This window comes from Canis lupus, chromosome 34, assembly GCF_003254725.2.
Source record: "Canis lupus dingo isolate Sandy chromosome 34, ASM325472v2, whole genome shotgun sequence".
In the NCBI taxonomy this organism is placed as follows: domain Eukaryota; kingdom Metazoa; phylum Chordata; class Mammalia; order Carnivora; family Canidae; genus Canis; species Canis lupus.
The window spans coordinates 33,370,326-33,391,491 of NC_064276.1; the positions used below are offsets into that span (position 1 = coordinate 33,370,326).

The 21,166-nt window shown below is 35.5% G+C and overlaps 1 protein-coding gene across 2 annotated transcripts in view; it reads left to right on the top strand.

Annotated features, from left to right (window-relative positions):
- LOC112645926 (uncharacterized) overlaps positions 1-21,166 on the top strand; it is a 548,956-nt gene that overhangs the window by 260,919 nt on the left and 266,871 nt on the right. For both annotated transcript variants that reach the window (XM_049105761.1, XM_049105760.1), the window contains exons 5-6: positions 4,041-4,073; positions 6,482-6,562. The gene's annotated coding sequence lies outside the window, so the exon portion shown is untranslated. The remainder of the gene's footprint in view (positions 1-4,040; positions 4,074-6,481; positions 6,563-21,166) is intronic.

The window sequence follows — 21,166 nt, forward strand, 5'->3', positions numbered from 1 at the left end:
AGTGGGAAATTGTGATATTACAGGTTAGCTCTATTAGCCAACTCTTAGGAGGACAAAAGTAGAGAGCAAAATCTGGAATGTGGAGTAGCATGGAGAAAGGCATAGATCTCCCAGAAGAGAGGAATGACTGATGAGGAAGGGGAATTTTCAGATGCTGGTGAAACCATATGCGGAAAGTGAAGTAAACTGTGAGGCCAGTGTTCCAACTCTTGTGAGGCCAAACATATTCTTCTATGACAATTGTCATAACACTTCAAGTTCAATTCAGAATTTATACAATATTTTAAGCCAATCTAGTATGAATCTACCATGTGGGACAATGCCTTTGATTTATTTTTTTTTTTTGGTCCAATGCCTTTGATTTATAATGAAAATTGATAGAAAATGAGAATTTAACTGGGATTTCTGAGATATATTCCATAAAATTGAAGGATCTTTGTTTTATGTTGCAGGGCTGGATTTTGACATTCCCTAAATATAGTTAATAAGAGTTATTTGAGTTAATATAGTCTAATTTAATTAAACATAAATAAGAATCAAAGGAAGTAAAATATAAGTTGTCTACCATATTTATTTTTAATTTTTTTATTTTGAATCATTTCAAGGAAATCTAAGTTGTCACATGGAAAATGCTATAGCTTGCAAACTTCTCCTCATGATGGCCAAAATCAAAGCCTTTGACCTAATAGGTAAAGATGTGAGGCGACATATTTTCTATTGCCATCAGAAAACACTCACTATTGCCATGGGCACTTAGAACTGTGTTCTCCCTTTTCTCCAGTTTTGGGTGTATCTCTAGCCTTAATGAATTGAATAGGTTATATGACAAAGATCATTCTAACCTGATGTTCTAGTATTCAATTCTCTTTTATGTTCCTTTTCTTGATAATCTGCATATTTTTTCTTTGATAGAATTTACTTTTTTCTATGTTAATACTCAGCTCAGTGCTTTAGAAAATCGTTTTCAAATGGATGCGATCTTATGTGAAATCCTTAAAATTGGGTCAGTTTTTGGTTTGTTGTGTTTCTGTGTTTTTGTTTATTTGTTTTTGCTAATCATTGCCAGCCACCTTGCAAATGCACCTTATCAATTAGTTTTACAGAACACAACTGGGGACATAAGGTGAAAGAATATGACTAGAACAGTATATCCATCAGCACTCCAAGGAAATCTGTTATAAACACATCCTCTCAGGATCCAAGTGACTTCTGCAAACAGAGGAAGCTCTCTTATTCAGTAAGATCAGAACTGTAGTTGGCTGGTTAATGGACCAATGGCTAGAGTATGGAAAGTCAATACATACAACTAAGATTAATGATACATACAACTTTAAGTGTTTATTTAAAGCTAAGACATATAAATATACTTCTGATGATTCATCTTTGAATGAAGAATTGAGGCTTTTTCTTTGAATGCGGGCCCTCTCTGGGATGTTTTGTGTTGTATTTTTAGTATAAACCTCATCCATTTTGTACCCTCTCCTTATCCAGTTTCATTTTCTTGAAAAAGAAGCAAATGTGTAAAGATGTTTATAAAGTTAAGTGAAAAATCCTTCTGTGTTTTTATGACTTTTTTTCCCCATATCTAATTGAACAGCATTTTTTCAACTTTTCACCTTTAGCAAGGCTCCCTAAAACTTTAATTTTATTAAATTTAATTTCCAAATTGCATTTTTTAATAATATGTAATCAAAATATATAATTTAAAATATGTTCTAAAAGAAAAACATAAATTCTCGTAGTGAAGATGTTCTCCCCTCCATTTCCCATACCAAGAAGTAGATAAGAACTTAATCGGTGAAAAAAGATGCCACTGAGAGTCTGTCTACACAAGCAAATCTTACTAACTAGCCTTTACCTACCATTAATGTTCCCATATATTTATCTTCCTGTGATTGGTCACCCTTAAAGTCTAAGCTCCTTTTCCTTCATCTTGTCACTTATGTAAAAAATTATTGTTCTTTGTTAAGATGCTACATAAGCCCAAGTTATAACCACTTCTTTGAGTTACTCATCACTGAGTTTTCCCATGTATATGCTCAATATACACATTAATAAATTCTGTATGTTTTTCTCTTGCTAATCCATTTTCTGCCGGTTTATTTCGCAGGCCTACCTACCAAACCTAAAAGGGTAGAAGAAAATTTTTCCTCCCCCAAATAGGCATACAACTCAGTTGGTGGGCTAAGAAGCTAATGGTGAAAGAGCAGTCACTAGTTTGAGTGTTCAGTATGTCATGGACATCAGTCATTGTGTTTAAAGGAGGAAAATGGCTAGGGAGGGTTAGTATGACAGGTCACATAAATGGAGGTCAGTTAAGAGAACTTCTAGTGTTTTAATTTCCTTGATTTTAAACTTCATGAATGAAATGTCTGCATCTTATGTATCTTTGTATAACCTATTTACCTAGCACCATACCTGGCACATAATAGATGCATTTGTTTCTGCATTTGAATTAATACATTTGACAACATAATTATCCCAAAAGGTAACTGTTCCTTCTAAGGATAGGAGTAGTAGTTGTACTTTGTCTTGTTTTCCCACGTGCTCACTGAGCAATCAGACAATATTAACATCCTGTCTGTATTTCATTTTGACTGCCATTTGGTCAGCTTGAGCCTGAGAAAATTTATGCACAGTGTTTAAGAGGGCCAATTTATGCTGAAAGCTTTGGAATTATCTTAGAGCCATCTTGAAGCTACTGCAAATTACAATTGCAGTCCTAAAAATGCTAGAAATCAAATGAATCAAGTGACATTTGGTATACAATGTCGAAACATGTTTGGATTACTCTCTTCAATACAAGCATTGAAAAGAGCTGGTCATTAATGGATTATAGGGTTTTCACTAGATGTTAACTTTCTATAAAAATGTATTTGTATTTTATGGAAGTTGTACCTGTTCACAGTTTTAAAAGTCAGACTAATACAAGGTCTAAGATTCCTATTTTAACAAGCTATCTGCTGACTCACCACTCCCATTCCTTGGTCTCTATTCCTTAGATTGGACCTAATTTCAACTCTTTCGCAGCTGTTTCTTCCCATGTATTTCTATATTTCTAAATAATATGACCTTATCACTGTTTTCTGATATTCCTATTCCAATTATGGTTCATCTTTCTACTATACAAAATGAGAATTGAGCTCTCTTACTTTGTATCTTTTTTTTCTTACTTCATGTCTAACTCCACCTCATCTTATATACATTTTTCTCTCTTCCACCCTCCAAAACTTATGTTACATGTTGTTATTAAAGCAATATTTTTGGGGGGAGCCAGTAATTGCTTCATTTTTCTTGTTTGTTTATTTTCCTTTGTAACTAACCCTAATTTAGCACAAACTTTCAGAGAAAATTTATAGGCCCTCTTCAGTAAGGCCAAATCAGCAAGAAATCTAACAGTCCTATTTTCTCTTTAAAGACAGTTCTTCTGAGGCCTTCCAGCCACTGCTCCAGTGGGGCTGCTTTCCCTTGACTTTGTCACAGTTGATGCTTGGGATTTCTCTTCATCACTGCTCTGGAAATTGTTTCTGTTTTTTCCTTATATTAGGTTCCCTATTTTCTGAATCTCCTAATTATTTCTTGTGAGAACACTTCTTAGTAACTATCCAGAAAGACTGATTGAGGGGTAAATTCCTTAAAATCCTCACTTTCTCAAAAAAAAGCTTTCTTATACCACCACAGGTAATTGATCATGCTTAAAGAATACTAGGTTGAAAGCAGTTGTTCCTCACAATTTTAAAAGCAATGCTGCATTCTATTCTCATCTAGCTTCTGGTTTGAGAAGCCTAATACCTCTATTGTATCTGATTGGTTATTTTTAAAGGCTTTTCTAATTTTTTTCTTTCTACCTGGTGTTCTGAAGTTTTACAATATTGTATCCTGATGTGGGCCTTTTTTTCATTCATTTGTGCTCTGCACTTGGCTGACTCTTTAATACAGAAATGCATGCCTTCAGTACTGGAAAATTGTATTCTATTTTCTTGGATCATTCTGACCCTCTGTATTGTCTCTTTTCTCTTTCTGGAACTGCCATTAATCAGATGTTGATCTTCTGGATTGATTCTCTACTATATGTAAGTTTTTGATATCCTATTTTCTATTATCTGTTTTATTTATATGCTTTTTAAAAAGATTTTATTTATTTATTCATAGACACACAGAGAGAGGCAGAGACACAGGCAGAGGGAGAAGTAGGCTCCATGCAGGGAGCCCGATGTGGGACTCGATCCCGGGTCTCCAGGATCACACCCCAGGCTGCAGGTGGCGCCAAACCGCTGGGCCACTGGGGTTGCCCCTATTTATATGCTTTGAGATATTTCTTCAACCTTTATATTGGATTTTTTTATTGGACCATCTTTTAATTTCTAAGAGTCCTTTCCTATTTCTAAATGCTTTTGTTATGGTTTACTGATCAAATTACATAGGTGCAATATCTACACATCTTTCCTTCTTTTATGTCTGAGGATACATGTACCAAATATGTGCATGCACACACACACACAGACTTTAGTTTCTTCTTGTCTTATCTGTTTCCTCCGAGGTTTTTGTGTTGTTTTTGGTCCTGATCTTGGTACCAAACAGTACAGAAAAGACTGATGGGAAACTCCATATGTTTGTGCATGAAGGAAGCTATCTTTGGGTAAATGGACAGGGACAGAGACCAGCTTTTTTTTTTTTTTTTTTTTTTTTTTGATGACACACAAATGTCAGTCAGAATCTCTAGTTCTTTTTTCTTGGGCCATTTAATTTCCCCAGAAAAGAATCCTCTGCTCTCATTCCATATGGACAAGTATATTTAAGCTGTTTTCAGTATAGTAGTTCACCCCCACCCCTGCTAGTGTCCCTGAATCTTTTTAGTAAGTCAACTTCCAATTTTCAGTGAAGGTGGAAAAAGGGCAATTAATGAGTGAAAAATAGGATCTGAGAGTCTGAATTTTCTTCTATGTACTTAAAAATAATCCTCCTGTACCCTGGACTTCCTAGGTCCTGGTAACTAATTCCCCAAGCCTAGCAGAAATTGTGCATCTGTGTGTGGTTTTCATCTGACTGGCAAATAGCCTTCCTCTCCCCAGGCAGTGAAATTTCTCTGGCTAACACAGTACCCTGTGTCCATCCATGTTGCTCCTTGCAGAATTGACTGCCATATATTGTCTGCTGATGTCCCAGGTCCTATTTTCTTTGCACTTCTGTGTTTACAGTTGAGCTCTTTGATTTTAGTAAAATTTGCGGAGAGAATAGGATAAAGACTTGAGTTTCTTCTCTCACTAGTAAGAAGAAACTAATATTGCCTTTTAAAAAAATGCTAAATATATTGTATAGTAACTGCTATTAATTTATATTTATTAGTTCTGACCTTTGGTTAATATATTTTGACTTTGGATATTAACTTTCCTAAATCTGTACTCTTAAAACCACTACAACCATTTATTGTTTATTTCCATTACCTGAAAAATAAACAGTCTGAGAGATACCTTAAAATGTGAACAGTTAATTTTCACATTGTTGCTTTTGAATGTACTTTAGATTATGTTCTTAAGTTTATCTTATCTATTCTATAATAAGACATTTTAATGCACATCTGATTTCCTATCATTCTCATAAGTATTTGCATTTAATGCTTTGTTTTCTTTATCTGATTTACTTTATGAAATATTCCCTTTATCAGAGATTAGAAGTAGTTTATTACTTATTCTCTGAGTCAATGAGATTGCATACATGTAAATATTGTAATCTAGTTATATGGTTAGAATACTTCTGCATACATGCTCGGATCATTCTCTGCTAACGTAATTTTCAATGGAAATATATTACTTTCTTTTGCAGATAAAATGTATTAAGGATATCTTCTTTTTAAATAATGTATGAATTATAAATCTGTGCTTATAAGTTTATGATGCTTTCAAGTAGGCAACATTGTCAGTGGAAAAATTATTGTGTGAGATTGTTTTTATGCTGCTAATAAAATGAAACTGTGTTAGGTAAGAATACATTTAAAAAGTGATAGTTAAAGTTAAACAGGAAACTACTGACTTGTGTTTGTGTTGAAATTGAAACAAAAAGCAATATTTACCGAGCATTCTCTGAAGCAACCATTCCAGCTGAAGTTCTTATTGAATTTGGCAAGCAAATGATGACAATCTTTTTTTTTTTTTTTTTTACAATCATATTTTTAAGTAGAATAAGTGGCTGGAAAAATAACAGTTCACCTAAATGACTTTTTAACTAATCATTCTTTTTAACTAGTCACATTTTGACTTTAGATAAGCTTCAGTGATGACTTGATTGTCACTTGGTTTAAGTGGAAAGTTTACTCTCTACCATGTGGGGTGAGTAAACTTAAAAACTAAACTTTTCATTGTTTTTCCTTAATTAAGCTAATTCAACACAAATTACTTGAAGAATCCTGACCCCCGTAGCAAACAGAATCAAAGATAGTGATAGCATAAGTAATGCCTACTACACTCACATTCCAATTTTCCAGACCCCATGAATATGTGGCAGAAGGGACTTCGCAGATGTAATTAAAGATCTGGAGATGGGAAGACTACCTGGAATTATCCAGGTGAGTCCAATGATGTAAGCACAAGTGTACTTACAAGGGGAAAACAGAGGGAGAGGAGACCACAGAAGAGGAGAAGGTGATGTGATGATAAGAGCAAAGACAGACTGGAGATGCTGCACTGCTGGCTTTGAAGATGAAGAAGGTCCCATGAACTAAGAAAAGCAAGGAGTGCAGCTCTAGAAGCTGGAAAGGGCCAGGTGAGGATTCTCTTATAGAGTTTCCAGAGGGAACGTGGCTCTTCCAACACCTTCACTTTGACTCAGGGAAATTGATTTCAGACTTCTGGCCTCTAGGAGTGTAAGAGATAGATTTGTGATGTTTAAGTGTATTTTGTTAATTTCGTTATAGCAGCAATAGGAAATGAATACAGAAAGTTACTCCCCAAATCCCTACAAAAATATATACGTATATATATATATAAAACCAAAAATAGGAAAAGAAAGCCACAAAGCCTCCATTCAACCATAACCTAGGTCCATGCTGAAGGAAGATTCTGATGGAATATTTGCAAAATATTCCAGTTACCACTCTTTTTTGTAGGAATGTTTGTGAGATTTTTTTCCATTAGGTGAAACGGTTTGTAAAAGTTATTGGAGGTAGCCAAGCTTGGAAATATCCTCAGGTTCAGCAACAGAACAATTTTGTTTTAAACCCTCCTGGAATTTTTCTTTTTATACCTTGTTCTCTAAGTGAAAATGAAGTGAATTATATTAGTAATTACAGGGGAACTTCAGGCTAATTTGTTTACTGACTTTTTTAGAGATGACTATGGTAGTTGTTTATTTTCTTACGAGTAATCATGGAAGAACATGAGAATCACATGTTCAAATGTGTGGTATTCATGAAGCTTAATGGGGAGAGATTGAACTGAAAAAATGCTTTATGAAGAGTGTTTCAAAATGAGACTTCAAAAATGTGCTACTTACAAATAGCGTACAACAGAGGTGTATGAAAACAAGCACAGTAGTCATTGATTCTTTGAATATTACATAAACGTCCATATCAGTTCTCTTTTGGTACATGACAAACCACACCAGGACTTAGTAGCTTGAAACCACAGCCATTTATTTGTTAATGATTCTGCAGTTTGGGTCTCTGCTCAACCGGTGGGTTCTCTTGCACATCTTGCCAATGATCCTGCCTAGGCTCACTCATGGCAGTTGTAGAAGTTTGACAGCTTAACCGAGGCTGCAAGGATCCAAAAGAATCTCACTCACAAGCCTGGCAGTTGATGCTGCCTGTTGACTGTGGCACCCTCCTCTATACTGCCTCTTATTTGCTATTAGGCTAGATAGGTTTCTTCAGATAGTGGAAGCATTCCAAAAGGGAAAAACAGAAGCTGCATTTCTCTTAAGGCTTAGCCTTAGAAGTCATACAATGGTTCTTCCATCATATTCTCTTTGATAATAGCAAATCACAACACCAGCCTTTTTTTTTTTTTTTAATCAGCCCATTTTTAAGGGGGGTAGAAAAAGTTCACATCTCAATGGACAGATTGTAAAGTCACATTGCAAAGGATATAGTTATAGGGTAGAGCATTTCTCGTTAGGGGACACTACTGTATTGACCTTCCTCACATCTCTAAAGTACAAGATCCCCACCTTTTATTTTTAACCAAGCAAGGTGGGTTTTTCTGTGTGTGTGTGTGTGTGTGTGTGTTTCTTAATTAATGATGAATAACTGTGGGAAATAGTAGGCATGGAAATTGTGGAAATTTGGTTTGGAAAAACAAAATATTTGAATATTTGAGGGCATGTATAATAGATATTTGTTTTCTATTGTTTTTTTCCCCCTTGTTTTTAAATATGTTGTTTGAAAATAGAAACTACAGAAGTTCTCTTCTGTTGGTATATAGAAAATGCTGTGAGGTTGTTCAAATTACTTGATAGAAGTGCATTGGAAATCAGAATGCTTGGATCTCTCATTCTATGTGTTTGTGAAGGGAAAGTGGTTAGATATACAGTTTGGGGAAATAGGCAGTAAAAACGGATGATGGAGCTACTAGGCGATTGCTTTGGGGCAGTGGTACTCTCAACCTGTCTGCACCTTAGATCACCTGGGGAACTTATAAAAATGTTGATGCTTAAGTCCTATCCCAGCCCAATTACATCAGAATTTCCAGGTATCCATATTTTGTAAAAGCTTCCCAGGAGAGTCTAATGTGCAGCCAGGATTTAGGACCACTCACTGCTTTAAGGGTTAGAGATTTGAGGAATGGTTTGAAATAATGAGGTTTGGGGATATAGTATAGAAAGGTTGGGTTTGGGCAGGGGCCTCCAGCCAGAGCTGATAAATTGGCAGTGCCTCAAGGTGGAAAAATTATTAACCTTCCTGTTTGATTGGATAGGAGAGGAAGTGTCCTAATTTTCTGATGGGGCTACTAATTTCTTAATATATTTATAGAGGGCAAAATAGCATCAGTGAGAGGACATTATTTTGAGCTAATATAAGTATTGAAACTCTGATAATAGAATGGCTAGAGATAAAATAATGGTAAAAGGATTTTCATATATCAATTGCTTTTTTATGTTCTCTGTTTAAAAGAACAAAATTCATAACTAGAGATTTGTAATTTGTACTCTCTTTCCCCAGTGGGATTATTCTTAACTCACTTATAGCTAGAGTTGAAAGTACATTGTTTAAAAGTTGGTGAGGCTTTTCAAAGGAACTAGGGACTATGCTACCTTCTTTTTAATAATTCTTAAATATATTACCCCCAGGAAATGGAAAAACATATTTGCAAATAGTATGCAAACCATTTGTCCAGTTGCAGGGTTTTATATAGGAGAGAATTCTTAGCCACTATAGTTAGGGAATTTACAAGGCTCTAGAGTAATCTGGGATGGATAGAAATGTAGCTTGTATAATGATGCTGTTGCAATTTTGCTTGTTACTAGCAAAGCTCCTTTCTCACTAATATTTTCCATAGCTAACAGAATAAGTGTTTGCATCTGAGCTACTCACAAAAGACTTGAAATAATCGAACTATTTATTTGTTGACCTTCAAAAGTAGCTGATTAAAAAGTGTCGCGATGGCTCAACAGTGTCATCCCAAATCAAGACTTGATTGCGAGTGGGGAGAGTAATCTAATACTGTATCTGAAGTGAAAGATTAATGTCTCAGACTGGGTGAAGCCATCAAATAGGTAATATTTCTTTTTCTCTTTTTTTCCTTAAAAAGTAATTACAGGTGGAGTAAAGAATACATACAGGTATTCAAAGATTTAAGATGACATGAGATCTTTGGCGTTAGAGTTATAAAAGTTGATTTATTCCAGAAGATCCAGAAAAGTGGTTCAATGAAGCCTTCTCTGTATGTTGAGACTATTTGCTTCAACGCATGTCTCCAGGATTTTCTTAAAAAAATCAGCATTGAAATGAAAAATTCCAACTACGGAAAAAACAAAACTCAAAGTTAAGGCCAACGATCAAAAATAAAATAAAATAAAATTATCCCTTTGATCCTAAAGCTAAATCTAAAGTAATCTGCAGCAAAAGGCCTTTTTAGTTTAAGGATTCCAAGTCCTTTTAGGTGAGGTGTGTGCTGTGCTTAATAAAGATTATGTGAATGGTTACTTTTCACATATAATCAGCTTCCTGTGGTGTCTTTTATGTGTATGTGTGTATGGGAGGGTTGGTATATTAAAGTTTTGTTTCTTTGTGTGATGGTCACCTGTTCTTAAAAAGGTATGTATCAGACTTTCCTGGAAATAATGTTAGGTGTCCAAAGCATAATGCAGAAACTGATGAGACTTATCTGCATGTAATCCGTGCAGTACCGTAAATAGCAATGAAGTGGGGAGATTAGAGCCCCCGGCAAGGTGAGATCTGCCAGTTGTTATATTTCTCAAGAATTATACTGAAACTTAATTCTGCTTATGGACAAAGTGCTATGTCCTGAAGTATAGATGATGAGTAAACAAGAACAAGAAAGAATCTTCTTTTCTGTGATGTGTGTGCATAAATGAGCTCTACAAATTTATTTTATTTCCCTAATTGATTTCATGGAGGAATCCTATTGAGTGAATATGGGAAAAGCAATTTTTACACTAAACTTTAGCGTAAAGGAAAGCAAATGATTACTAGAGGTCCTCAAGTTAATTATACTACAGAGAAATCAATACAAAACCATATTGCAATGTTTATTTCAGTTATGGACCTGTATGTGTATGGTTGGAAATTGTTTCAATCTTGCTATAAACTAAGTGGAAGTTTACTTTCAAGATAACAGAAAGGTAAATATCATCTATGTCAACATCAAAAACAGTTAAAAACTGAGATCTGATAACACAATACAAATGCTTTGTGCTAAAGTATTTCTAGTATGATAAAATGACTTCCTGTTGCCTGTGCAAAAGTTAGCATGTTCTTTCTTTTGATTTTTTTCCCCTTTACTTTCTCATTACATTCCATTTGAAGTACCTGTTTTTTCTTCCTCCAGTCATCACTCTGTCTTTACATGTCCTTGGGTTAGTCTTGACTATTACTCGGGGTTTAAAAGCCAGTATTTTCTGTTATTTCCAATTTACCATATTTTAAATCAAGCTATTGCCTGCATTCTTTAAACCCCTTTGTGTTTTCTCTATTGCTCTCAATCAATGGCCTTGCAGCCCCATGTTCAGATGAGCTAGAAACCCGGATATTATCATGCATTCTTCCTCCATCCCAACACCCAGTCTTCAGCCTCAGTGGATGTTCAACATTCTTTCACTGCTACAAATCAAAATTCAGGTTCTTTTTCACCTGAACATTGCTGCTACTTTCTAACTAGTTGCTAGTATCTTACCACTTCTGGTAAAACACCCACACTCTCTGGCATTGTGTTCATGGCCTGTCCCAGTGTGGCCTCTGCAATCCTAATCTTCCACCAGTTTCTGCATCTCTCCCCAGACCCTCCCTCTTCCTTGTTCTCTGGTGATAATGGACTTCTAGGAGCTCCTTAATTTTTCATCTCCCTTCTCCCTCTTCTTGAGAGGCTCATTTTATTTTAATTACTCGTTGGTGAGTCCCTTTTCATCTCCTGTGTCATTAGTTCCACTCTCTCACCCCACGTCCTGTATGAGTGATAGTCTGCGCAATGACCCTGTTATGTGGCCTGTGCCCTTTGAGCAAATGCTACCTTGACATGAAACTTTCTTTTTCTTTTTAAATTTTTTAAATTTATTTATGATAGTCACACACAGAGAGAGAGAGAGAGAGAGAGAGAGAGAGAGAGAGAGAAAGAGGCAGAGACACAGGCAGAGGGAGAAGCAGGCTCCATGCACCGGGAGCCCGATGTGGGATTCGATCCCGGGTCTCCAGGATTGCGCCCTGGGCCAAAGGCAGGAGCCAAACCGCTGCGCCACCCAGGGATCCCGACATGAAACTTTCTACAAAGAAGTCAGTGTTAGTGAAATGCCAGGTGGGAATTAAAGCATAGTGTTTTGAGAAGTAAAGTCCAATGACCTTGTAAAGAACTAGAAATAGTAAAGAAATATATATATATTTATATATATATAAAATAATTATATTATATATATATATATAATAAATCAAGAGTTGTTGTTGGATGTTTACTTGTCACTTCGGGGTATGATGTCTATAACAGAGTCTGAGATCATGGTGTGTTGGGGGTAGAGGGGTGGTGGTCCTGGTGGTTAGAGTGGAGGTGAGAGGCCCAGGCAAGATGGATCTTTCTGTCTCAAGATGCCAGAAAGGTAAAAGCCAAAGAAGCAACCACAAAACTAAGTTTTTAGAGGACACTGAAGATCAAGGTAAGATACAAAGTACAATCCCTAGGTTTAAATGTTAGTGTAAGGCTGATAATGAACTGAAGCTGAGCAGAGAATCAGGTAGAAATGGAACTGCGTAGGAACAGAGAGGGAATGGAGTGAGGGGGTTTCTGGACCATTGTCAGGATCAAGCATGAAATGTCCTTAGTTTGTCCTTTTTTTGGAAGGAACATAAAGCATGAAGCTTGGGCACATTGGACTGACACAGGCCACTGATTTCAGCAACCTCTGGTGTCCCATTTCCAAATTCAGATTAAAATGAAGGCCGATAAATCCTGCTCTGCTGTCTCTAAATAATTGGGATTGGAATTGGATTATGGGGTTTATTCTTTTTTTTTGGGGGGGGGTTATTTCTAAGGTATCCTTTAGCTCAACTGTGTTTCACATCTATGATTTTATTTTATTTGGTTATCTGTGGTAAACCATAATTGTATTTTGCTAATTTGGAAATAAGTCATATCAGCATGCTTTTTCTCTGTAACTTAGTTTCTGTTTTCCTTTTAATATTGAAAGTTTGTGATACATATGTATAATATCCTAAATTAATAAAAATTACTTGAGTCTTTAGAGTTTCTTAAAATTACATGGTATGATTTTTGGAAAGCTCTACATTTTCTAAAATCAGATTCGTCAGGTGAAGCTTAAGGTAGTTTGAAGAGATTCGGTGGACTTATATTTTGGCAATATACCTTAGATTGTGTTTTTATATCTTTTCTCTTTTGGTAGCACATGCGAATGTATGCCAACATTAGATAGACTATATTAAAATGCAGGCCTTGTAAATACAGCTTGGCGATGGAGAAAGTTAGACATTTAAGTTTGGAATGATTGGTATAAAGTATGTTGAATGAAACTGTGTAGTTGGATTTCCCAAATGATAGGAAATAGGCAATAAAGAAATATATATAAAATAAATCAAGAGTTGTTGGATGTTTACTTGTCATTACAAATTATTTTGGAGATAGTACAGATAATCTGAATGGAAAATTGTACCAGAAATATCTTCCTCTGAGCCATTTATACCAGCTGTTTTGTAAAATGTTACTTATCCAATGATTTTGTTGTATCTTCTCTTGCTTTATTCCTTTACCTTCTTCTGCTGATTTTCCTGACTTCAGAGAGCTCTGTAAGAAGTTCCAGATGTGCTCTCCTGGCCCATGAAATCAAGTGTGGGTGAGACCTGGTGCACAGCGGGAAGGCGACCCATACTTGGTTTCAGAGGCTGCGAGAATATCTACAGTTTTGAGATGAGAGGATGCCACACATGTTTATACAGGCCTTTCAGAGAACAAAAACTTCAGGGCGACTTTGTTTTATTAAAGAGAGAGAGAAATAAGAAACAGAGATAAACTCATAATTATTTTATATTTCTGGTCCAATAGAATTTTTTAGAACCTTTTAAATAACAGGAACCGGTTGACACATAATGATTTGACACCTGTCAATGATTTTTAAAACATTGTACAAATACGAAGCTTCTTCCTCCTTAAGCACATACCTCTTCTCCCCACACCACTTCAACTGTGGTGGTCAGTTTGCCCATGATCCTGGACTAGCTCCTTGGGAGTGAACAGAGGTGGACAGAGATGCAAGGGCAAGAGAACAGCTTTGACTGGGGTCCTCATTTATGCTTTGGCATCTACCCACTATTTTTCTAACCACATCTTTTTCACATACCGAGCCCCACTCACAGCTGATTACCTATAGGGCCAAATATACTGAGTTAGTGATTTGCTAGAATTGCATTTTTTTTTCTGTATAAAAGATTGGGATATATATGAATGGATAAATAATTATAGATATAGATATCATAGATATATACGGAATAAATATATATATTCCAATCAATATATTCATATATATATGTGTGTGTGTTTGTGTGATTTCTTTTTTATCCTATACTTTTAAATTTAATTTAATTTTGCTTGGAGGGGAGCACATAGTAGTGTTGATATGGGTTGTCATCCGTTAAGCTATAGAAACCCTTTCAAAATTGCTTTTTAGGGATCCCTGGGTAACGCAGCGGTTTAGCGCCTGCCTTTGGCCCAGGGCGCGATCCTGGGGACCCGGGATCGAGTCCCACATTGGGCTCCGGGTGCATGGAGCCTGCTTCTCCCTCTGCCTGTGTCTCTGCCTGTCTCTCTCTCTCTGTGTGACTATCATAAATAAATAAAAATTTTAAAAAAAGATTTTAAAAAAATTGCTTTTTATTTTTTCAACTAGAATTCTGAAGACCTGGATTCTTGGCATAAAAATTTAAGCTAGAAAAGCAAGTTCTGTTAAGTATATATTATATACCTCCTGGCCATGGATTTTGGTAGGTTTACTTAGAGAAATACGAAATTTGTTTCCAATGAAGACTTCTTCTGTATTGCCTTACTTGATTTTCATGCTTGTAATACATTTTCTCTTTACAAATGGTATTCCTTTGTCTCACTTATGATAATTTAATCTATAAATATGCAAAATTAATAAAGGACACATCTCCATTTTGTTAGACTCTGATACTTAGAGCAAATTCTTTGCTCAGGCTTTTTCTTGGTTGAGAAATGAGTTGGAGCAACTCAGCTCCCTTTTAACTGTCTTCTCAATTAAAGAACCTCTCTTGGATGATCTAGAGAAGTACTGTCCAATAGATTTTTCTCCAGTGATGGAAGTGACCTACCAGATTTTAGGTCTAATATGGTAGCCAATAGTCATGGATTTGAAATATGGCTAGGACAATTGAGGAGCTTTTTTTTTTTCTTCATTTATATAGCTATAGGTCCTTAATAACACTTTATTGGACAGCACAGTTCTAGAATATGTCATTTAGACAATTTCCTTTAGGTTAAGATTTCACCAATGCACCTTTTTTTAGTTTTCTTATGAATATGGTAGGTTTTGATTAGTAGCCTAAGTTTATATATTTGGAACAATTTTAATTTGTCACTAGTACTTATATGATAAACAGTCTACAAAATAGTGAACCAAAACTATTTTCCAATTTTTACGCTATTTCTATGGATGTCACATTATTTTATTTTATTTTATTTTAACTTTTATTTATTTATGATAGTCACAGAGAGAGAGAGGCAGAGACACAGGCAGAGGGAGAAGCAGGCTCCATGCACTGGGAGCCCGACGTGGGATTCGATCCAGGGTCTCCAGGATCGCGCCCTGGGCCAAAGGCAGGCACCAAACCGCTGCGCCACCCAGAGATCCTGTCACTTTATTTTTAAGAAAAACACTCATCAGATTTTTGCTGAATGGTAACAGCTAGCCAATTACCAAACAATGACCACAGAGTAATTGACTTTGTCCAGTATTGCATAAACTATTCCTTAAATTACAAAAAGACGATTTGATGTAATTCCTCTTTTCAACCATCTTAAAGTATTGCTGGAAAGATAAAACTAGCAGGCATGAAATAATTAAAAATCAATCAGTGCTAAACTCTATTATGCAAAATAGGAGTGTAAAAGAGGGTGAATCAGTGTAACCATAGTAGCCAATTTCTGCACTTTAAAGTCTAAAAGATCCTTAGAAATCAAGTGTTCTGAATTTTGGACATGATAAAGTTGTTGTCCAGTGGTTTTACCCACTTAGGATTTCACAGCCAGGTAATGACATGTCCAGAATATGAATGGAAGGTTTTCCTCACCCTCAAACCATTGGTCTTTCCACACTACTGTGCCTATAAGACTGCGGTCCAGAGAGGATTGTTTTTAATAATTCACTAAAAAGAAAGCTTGAGGTCAAGCAATTATAAAGCAAGACCTGTTTTAAATATCCGTTTTCTCTGAGTGTTCCTCAAACTTTAGTTACTTAACGCATTCATAAGTTTTGCAATATCATTCTACTATCTGTACTATCATGTTATTTTATTTGTTTAAATTTAAATTTATTACAAGGAAAATGGAAAACCAGTATCATTTATTGTAAGTAAAGATAACTGGAAAATAAATACCTGGAAAAGAAAAATTAAACTGTGCTATACATTGCCAGCCAGATTCTTCACCTAAGCCAGAGGGGCCTGTTGTCTTTTTTAGAGGAATTTAGCAAGTGCTGGAGAGCATTAGATGTAATAGTCACACATTACTATAAAAAGCAATCCATTCCTTCACTTCCAGTTTTAAAACTGTGAGACTTGCAGGGTCTCATTGCTGAATCTAATCCCTTTCATTCCACATCCCTACAACCATGGCTGTTTTATTACAGCTTCAGGAAGAATTTAGCCAGGGACCCTTATGTCTGTACCAGCATTCATGCATGTTTACATCAGCATAGTAGTTCGTATGTGTGCTGCTTGGTGGTGGGGTTAGTAGTGGTTACTTTTTAAAGTTGTATGGTAATTGTGTTAAGTGTTCTAATTTGTTCTGTTAGCTGAAACAAAGCTTGTTTTGTCTACTGGTTGCTGCTTTTACTGTGGTCTTCCTCCATACGGACAGTAATTGTATTATTAAGTAATTTTATTTTTTAATGTTAAATAGAACTTATATAGATTCTTTATCTACAAATATATAATTCTTATCATTCATTTAGTGAAAAAAATTACAGTTGTTAGTATAGCAGTCAGGAACCCATAGGTAACTGTGGCTTATGAAAGTGGTTTATTAAGGGAAACGATGATACGCATATTTCTTTTAAAAGGACCTGTTGTCAAAGTATCATTAAAATTTTTTAAAAACCTGACTTTCATGCAAGTACCAAATAAGGATACATCATGGTTTATTTAACTCATTAATGAGAGAACTCTTAGGAGGTAGAGTTGATTCAAAGAGCCTTAAAGGAAGAGAGACTATTTAGTTGATTGCGAATTATGTGAAGTTTGCTGAATTTATAGAAAATACTGATGAATGTCCAGTAGGGCAATAAAATCATAACCTTTGAGTATATCTGTTCTACCAGAGAAAAACCATTTGTACCTCTACTATATATATTAAAAAAAAAAACTACAAAAGTAATTTGACCAACTCTTGGCCTTAACAAAAGTAAATAGTATATGAAACAATGGTAAATTTCCCAAGAGCAGTATTTCTTGTACTTCTTGGGAATCCAGGTGATTTTGCTCCAACAGATATTTGGCAAAGGCTGGGGTTATTTTGATCCTGGCAACCTGGAAGGTGCTACTAGCTTCTGGCATGTAGAGTCCAGGAATACTGCTAAACATCTTACAATGCACAGGACAACTTCCTTGCCTCCTCTACACTCCCAAGAAAGGGTCATCCAGCTCAAAATCTCAGTGATGTTCCAATTGAGAAACTGCTCTAGAGAATTGAATAATCTTTGTGCAGTCCTCTTAGGACTCCAGCATGACCCTGAAAGGAACCAAGTAATTTTTCTTGTTTTCTTTCCAAGTTTTGGGTAATTTTTCTCAACACTGCAAAGATTTTCCATGCAATTCAAATTTGGTGTGTGTGTGTGTGTGTGTTTAAATAAACACTTGATTTATATTTTCTGAACATACCTAGAGGAAGTAGACATGGCGAGCTGGTCTAGAGTTCTCCCTTTCACATTTCTTATCCCTTTCTTTCATTCTATGGCTGCTTTCTTACATTTGATTTTTTTTATCTTTTGAAATAAATGGTAAAGAAATGTTAAAACATGTATTATCTGTCACTGTGACCATTTTAATGAATGCTTCATTCCATTTTCTACAGGACAACGTTTTTCTCAGCTGACTGTATCTTTTCCTGATTGACACTTTTGATACTTGAAAAAGAAATAGAAGCTGATGCATAATAATGCAGGATAGGAAAGAAGTACATATTAGTAAAGCATAGATTTTCCTCACTTCTGACTAAATTTCCTCTGCAGTTGGGAAGTTAAGGAAAACTGACCTATTCTCTATACGGAAATAGGGAGTTGAAAGCATCATACCTTAATCTTTATAACACTTCAGTGAATTGAACTGAGGGTCAGAAATCAAGGACAGTCTTCTCTTATACCCGTAATTTAGTGAAAAGTTGAAAACAATGGAAAATTTATTCATAATCTAGTTGATAACCCAACAGCAACCATTATCATTTTTGTATATTAGTTCAGGCTTTTAAGAAGTACTAGCTTCATGTTTTTTTTTTTCCCCTTCTTAATGTGATTTAATTCAACATGTGCTTCTTAGTTGAGACAGAGACACACAGAGATGAAGATGATAAGGATGAAGACATCAAAGAAACTCTTAGGCTAGTACCTCAAGTTGTAGTTATGGAAGAGATGCAATTTTATAGTCTGGTTTTTCATTTAATATTACACTATCAGCATTTTTCATGTTGCCATATTGTTTTCCTGATTATTATTTTAATGCTGTGATTTAGATGGATTTAAAAATAGACCATTTCCCACAGAATATATGGTATAATTTATGATTATGTCTCTATATCAGTCTTAGCAATAGGATCAACACTCTTATTCAAGAGTAAAATTCTCTTCTGAGTCACAGCACAGCACCTGCTACTGGGTAGGTGCTCAGAAAATGTTCCTTATCTTCTGTTCAAATCCTCCAATTTTAATACTGGAAGGAACCTTGAGCATTTTAATTAAATGAAACCTAGCTAAATTAATTAAAATAATGTCAAGCTCTATATTTGAATTGAAAAGAGTGGATTCAAGTCCTATCTCTGCCCCTCATTGACTGCATGATGTTAGATAAGTCACTTTACACCTTGGGGAATATTTCTGTGTGTAAGTGGGGACAGTTGTACTAGATAATGTAAAACCTTTCTTTAAGATTTAACATGTTTTGCTTCTATCCACGATATCATGCTAATAAAATTAAGATAAAGATCCATGGTCTTTTAAAGAAAAATAAAACTAATAAAGTGAATCTTAATCTATCAAACAAGCTTTCCATATAAGGCACCCCAGAATACTATAAAGTAATACACATTCATTTGGAAACAGAAAAAAATAACATTTTAAGAGCCCACTATATATTAAGGAGGCATTTAAATATTTTATGTGGGTTTTCACCATTAGTCTTCAGTTATGCTCTCAGGTAGGTAGTATGCTTCTCAGCTTATCTGAAGAAACTGAGGAGGTTACCACATTGTCCCAAACAACCTGCCAGGTATACTTTACCGTATAGATATCGGCATACAGTATAGATATTGGCCAATATCTAGAAAACTGATGTGTTCATTTAAAAACATTACTTAACCCAGTAAGTAGCAGTATTCCTTACTTCTTAAAAGTTCTGAAAGGACCTTTTGAAACTGGTTTTGTGGACTATGCTTATTAAAAAAAAAAAAAAAAAAACTTCAGAAAAGTGGGAAATCATGTCTTTCTTATCTCACAAGAATTGTTCCTGTAGTAAGGAGACTGTAAAACTCATTTTTCAGGAAAATGTCAGGGTGTGAAGACTAGGTGGATGTATGAACTGGTGATGTAGTGGAAAACCTGCTAGAGTTAAGGCCAGTGTTTTACACTCTTGCTGACTTGGTATGTGAGTTAATTAATTTCCGGAAGGCCATTTATAAGTGAGGGAGATATACCAGGTGATCTCTAAGACTTTACATTCTGTCTTCTGCCTCTTCTTGCACAACTTTCTCTTTCTCTCTGTGTCTCTCTGCTGTTCTATGTGTAGTGGGCTTGGGAGTTTACAGTTCTGTTGGCAATCTTCCGGTTAATCCTCTGTTTATTAGCCCCTATCTGATACTACAAGTCCCAAATCTTTTGTCTGGCAATTCCCCTTTCTGTCTGGCCTTTTCCCCTTTTGTGATCACTTCAGGTTTTGACTTCTACTCCTTTTTTAAGTGTTCTCTATCTACTCATTGTAACGAGAGCTCTCACGCAGAGATGTCCCCTTCTTCATTCTTTTGTGTGTGTGTGTGTGTGTGTGTGTGTGTGTGTTAGGTATTATTATTATTATTACTTATTTATTTCCAATGATTTCAATGTCATTTCTGAACAGAAAGGAGATAAACACATGTAGGGGTACACTATGTTGCAGCCTTGGGAATGTAAGTGGAGAATGGAAATTATTGATAAATTGGGGTAAGAGGCCAATAATGTCACTGGAATGTTCCAAAGGAAATGTGCCTAGTGGTGGTGGGCATAGTGAGACAAGGGTTGTCCATAGATGGCTAGAAAGCATTGAGAGGAGAGGGGGAAATTAGGATGAACCACACAAGAATTATAGGCTTTTATTTTTTCACTGTGAACATCTGGGGGAGCAGGGAAAGTTATTCATCAACTCAACAGATAATACTGACAGCCTATTTTATGTAAACTCCACCCTGGGTACCCATGCTGTGAAGACCAATAGGTACAGCTTCTGTCTTCCATTTGCTCATGGCACTGAGGTTGAGTTAGAGGCTTAAACAAATAGAATAGAAAATGCAACCCAGTAAGTGTTAAAAAGGAGATATTATAATTTAGAAGTAACTAATTGCCCAAACTGAAAGAGAAATCTTGTAACACATATTCTGGTTAATATTTTATAGAGTAGATGCTAATTATTTTTAAACTAATCAGGGGTTTGAAAAATGTTCATCAAAGAGTGGCTTCTATGATATGTACATAAACTAATCAGAGGTTTGAAAAATATTCATTAGAGAGTAGTTTCTATGATACATCCAATCTAAGATTAATATGTGGCACATGATTCCAAGAATCATGTTTTGAGTGTCTAATCATAAGGCATATGAAATGTGGAGCTTTAGAAGGGAGAGTTAATTATGATTGGGATTCATTCCTATTTTGGAAAATACAATAAATAAAAGGCAATGATGCATCATTATGCAGCAACTATAACAGCTCAAAGCATAGACAGTGCTGTACCAGGAGGTACATTTTAGCGCAAAGATAATACCTTGCAAGGGTGGAGGGCACAGATGTCTCTGGCTTTGGAGGA